Raw genomic sequence first — 4,574 nt, 5'->3', positions numbered from 1 at the left:
TGAGCTCTGACCAGAATCTTCCATTAAATTTAGCTTATAGCATTCCAGGGATCTTTTTTCAGCCAGCATTTCCAAACCTTTCCAAACTCTTCCCCTAAGGCAGTTCTAAAGGGTTCTGAATCACGTGACCAGGTAGCATCACAGCAATGTCCCCACTCTCAGCGCCAAAATCTGTCTTGGTTACTTTTTTTGAAATCTGTTTTTGTTACTTTCTAATTGCTGTAGAAAACACCTGACACCCACAAGTTAAGGGAGGAAAGGTTTATTTAGCTTAAAGTTTTTTGAGGTTTCAGTTAGTAGTTGGCTGGCTCCAAGGCCAGGTGGCATGGCGGAGGAGCATGGAAGAGGAGAAACAGTCCACAGTAGAGCAGGCAGGAAGCGGTGAGCAGCAGCACCAAGCCTTCTTTGGTCTTTTATCCTATCCAGGTTCCAAGCCACACCCAGGGTGGGTCTTCCCATTATCCATACCCAAAACTATGCGAAACCAATCAGTGGACCAATTTATCTATCACACATCTTTAAGTCATATTCACATACCCTAAGTCTACTATTAAAAATCCCCATCTATGAGGACATGAGGCTTCAGTAGATATCCCATCATGGTCAATTTTAAGTGATAGTTTGATTAAGCACAATGCCATTGCCAATTATGGATTATGTGGTAGTTTTGAGAAATATCAGCTTGATTGGCTTTGGGATATACTTCAGGAATTGATGAATCACACTTCTAAACATATTTGGGTGAGTCATGGAAGTGTGGTTTGGGGATCCGTGTTTAGTTATCCCCCATTCTCCTCTTGCACCTCTCTTTCTGACCACAAAGAATTAAGCATTTTTGTTCAATAATGCCTTTCCACCATATGTTTCTGCCTTTGATCCAGTTGACCATGGACTGAAACGATGAGCCAGAGTAAACCTCTTTTTCTTCAAATTGTGGATATATGGAATTGTGTCCAGAAAAAGAAAGGTGACTGACTCAGAAAATTGGTACCAAAGAAGTGGGTATGTTTCTGTGACTATACTAGGTGGGTAACAAGCCTTTAGAACTGGTTTGTGAGAAGAGTTTGGAAAGATTTAGAGATGTGGGCTAGAGAAGCCCTAGAATTCTTTCTTTAAAAAGATTGTGCAAAACTATTGTATTTACAAAAATGCACAAAGGTGCATTCAACAGTCAATGTACATGCATACTTCATTCACATCTTACAAGAAGAGTGTTCTAAAGACAGAACTGAGTAAGAATTCAGGCTTCCATGACAGCTGGTAAGAACAGAAGTCATAGAAGTTACACCTGAAGGGCAAATACTGCCCAACTAAAATGCTGTTATTAAAGCTGAAACAGGTTTAAGGTCATTCAGGTTCACACACACGCTTTCAGAGTTCCCATCTCTTTGTGTTTGATTATGTACCTTTCTTCTAACGTGTGGCCTTAAACTTGTTTTACAAAATCCAAAATGAAAATACAGAAAAAATAATCCAAAGAGGTTATGTTAAACAGGAATAACATGCAAGCTAAGATGAAGGAAGGCGAGCCAAAACAAACTTGTAGAACTTGTTACTTGTTGGAACTAATGCACCAGGGATTAGGAGGTACAGACAGTTATTTGGAAGTAGATGATGTGTTTGCTCAACATGTCCTTCTCGTCAGTACACAAACTGTTTGGAACCTTGACATATGTGTGTGCCCTTATACTGGCAGCACTACCACTGCCTTCAAAGCTTTCAATCTTTAGTGAATGAAAGGAAGTAAAAATAGATAAGTAACAGATTAAGGACAAATAAAGGGAGCTAGAAGACCCATACAGGTTAGCTCTCTTAATCAGCCAGCCAGCTTGCTCATGACAAGGGATGTTTTCTATTGAGGTAGGTCCTGTGGAGTGGGAATGTGGCCACCAGTGACCTCATTGTTATCTGGGATCACAGTAGGCAGCTGTTTGTTCTTCATCTTTGCTTTAATCACGTTGTAATTCCCAGAATTGAAATATTTTGCCCTTTCTCAATGATTTCCTTAAACAATTGGAACGCCCAGGCTTCTGTCCCAGGTGAGGGTACTTTGCTCTTAGTTTTGCTTCTTCTGCTTTCATTGGACTGTGATTGCTCATTTGCTTCAGCTCCTTGACCAGCCCGACCTTGGGGACCTCTGCAGACATCATGCTCCCTTTGTGGGTGAGTTGCCAAAGGAGATGTGAGGACAGGGCAGCTGCTGCCCTCTTTGCACCCCAGGCTGCTGCCTCTACTAACCTGGAAGTGGCCAATTATACTTAGAATTGTGTAAGTAGAGCATGGTGCTTGATTCTGGCTCAGAACACCAAAAGGCAGATAGGAATGAAGACAGTAAAGGCCAGGCTCAGAAGGTTTCAGTTGCAAACAAAGACTTCATTGGATTACAGGCCATATATTTTATGTTGTATGAGAAAATTTATTTACATTTTTCCCATGCCCTGAGACTTTTCAGGAGACTGATGGACTGATTAATACAGTGAGGATATTTCAAGACAGCCTAACATCCGGGCTGTGGCATGAGTGCCGCTATCTGCTTTTAGTAAGATTTATAGGGCCAGGAATACAGCTCAGCGGCACAGTACCTGCCTTGTAAGGGTTGTAAGTTTGATTCCTGGTTACTTCCCCCCTCCCCCCAAAAAAGAGTTATAGTGTCAGGGGCAAAAGGCAGGGCAGGGAAATTTGAAAAACATTTTGGCCTAAAAGCCATGCATAAATTCGGGTCCAAGGAAAGTGTGGCTGCTACAGAGATTAGTGTCATTAAAGATAAATCGAGTATTTTGTACAGGACAAGAAGAAAGATACCTTGAGGACATTTCAGGAATCAAAAAGACCCCATCTATTGTAGGCTCAAGGGTGAAAATCTTTCATTAGAGAAGAAACCCTGTGGCTTCTGCTCTAGGAGGGCCAGCTAGGGAATTGGTGCCCTGGGATTTGTTTCACCATACTTAGCCATCTAGGCACTCAGAACCACTGCAGCTATGGTTCAAGGGGCCCTGGCTACTCCTTCCACAGACAGCAGATCATGGCATCATCCACATGATGCTGATTTTACTGTCATTCGGAATGCAAGGGTTCTGGGTTTAGGGAGGCTTCCACCCACATTTTAAAGAAATATCTGCAAGGCCAGGTAAGGAGACCCTGAGAGGATAGTGGATAAAACTGTGAAAATGAAGCCAAATGTGCAGTAGAGACCCCAAATATCAGTACTGCCAGAAACATGGAATGTCTACTGAATATGTACCTTCCCGAGAGGTCTTATGAGCTGCAACCAGAAAAACCATAAGGATGGGGCCACCCAAGCCCTGTGGAACTTGCATTTTACTATTGTGTACTCCAGATTCCACATATGGAACCATAGGATTAAATGTTTTTGATAGGTTTAAGTCTTACTTCGGTATCATTATTTTCTATCTCCTATTCCTTCTTCTTGTAATGGCAGTGATTAGCCTGTGCCATTGTGCTTTGAGATTATATAAGAGTTTCATAGCTAAGAGTTTCCCTTGAGTCTCAGAAGAGATTTGGACTTTTGAAAAATGCCAGAACTTTTGAAGCCTTTGGGAATGGACTTTTGCATTTCCAGTGGTATGCAGGATAGTCGTATTATATTAAACTATGAGCTTGCTGTTGTATTTGAAGATTAAATATGGTTTAAATGGATGTGTCTGATTGTCAAGTTGATCAGGGGTGGAGTGTGACCACTAATCATGGTATATCAAGTTGAATGGATTAAAAATGCTGAGCTGATTAGTGGAGCACAATTTTGCGTGTGTCTGTGGATGAGTCATACAGAGGCCAACAATCTGATAGAGAAGACTAACTTGAACGTGGCTGGCACCAAATAGGGTTATAGCCTGGATGGGATAAAAGGGGAAAAAAGAAGAAAATGTGCCCACTTTGGAAGAGCTCCATCGACTTTGAATATCAGACTTTAGTTTCTTCAGTCAATTTTCTTTTTCCTTTGTGAGAGAGTTTCACTACATAGTTCAGGCTGGCCTTGAACTCACTTTATAGCACAGGCTGGCTTCAAACTCTCAGTGATCCTCCTGCCTCAGTTTCCCAACTGTTGAGATTACAGGTATGTGCCATCACACCCAGCCTTCTTTCAGCCTTTCTTTTTGTACTGAGAATCAAACTTAGGACCTTGTGCTTGCAGGCGGGTGCTTTGCCGCTGATCCACCTCCGTGGCCCTCAGCGAAGGTTCTTACTGAGGACTCCACAGTGAACCATCAGGCCTTTGACCTCATAAATATGGTGCTTCAGTCCCTATTATTCTGCAGCTTCAGTCTTCTTGTGCTGAGCAACTTCTGGATTATTTGGCTCTTTGGAGTGCAAATGGCCATGGTGGACTCTCCTACCTCTGATCATGTAAGCCAGCTAATAAATCCAGTTGCATAATTATATGTACATTTTCTATTGATTCTGTTCCTCAAGAACGTCTAAAGAATATAGATTATCATTACTAACATCGTATTTCTCAAGGATTCCTTCACTGCATTTAAGGCCAAAATACATACCTAAACTAACTCCAGAGGCTTATCATTGAGCATCAATTTCCTGGAATTACTCCGGGGATT

The 4,574-nt window shown here is 41.8% G+C and overlaps 1 pseudogene; it reads right to left on the bottom strand.

Annotated features, from left to right (window-relative positions):
* Positions 1–1,816: 1,816 nt before the first annotated feature.
* On the bottom strand, positions 1,817–2,147 carry LOC106025213 (cAMP-regulated phosphoprotein 19-like; annotated as a pseudogene).
* Between the last annotated feature and the right edge of the window lie 2,427 nt (positions 2,148–4,574).

This window comes from Cavia porcellus, unplaced genomic scaffold (assembly GCF_034190915.1).
Source record: "Cavia porcellus strain 051 isolate PalLab524CR breed Dunkin Hartley unplaced genomic scaffold, mCavPor4.1 scaffold_4, whole genome shotgun sequence".
NCBI lineage: Eukaryota > Metazoa > Chordata > Mammalia > Rodentia > Caviidae > Cavia > Cavia porcellus.
The sequence above is the reverse complement of the archived record's forward strand: the minus strand, read 5'-3'. Positions and strand labels throughout refer to the sequence as shown.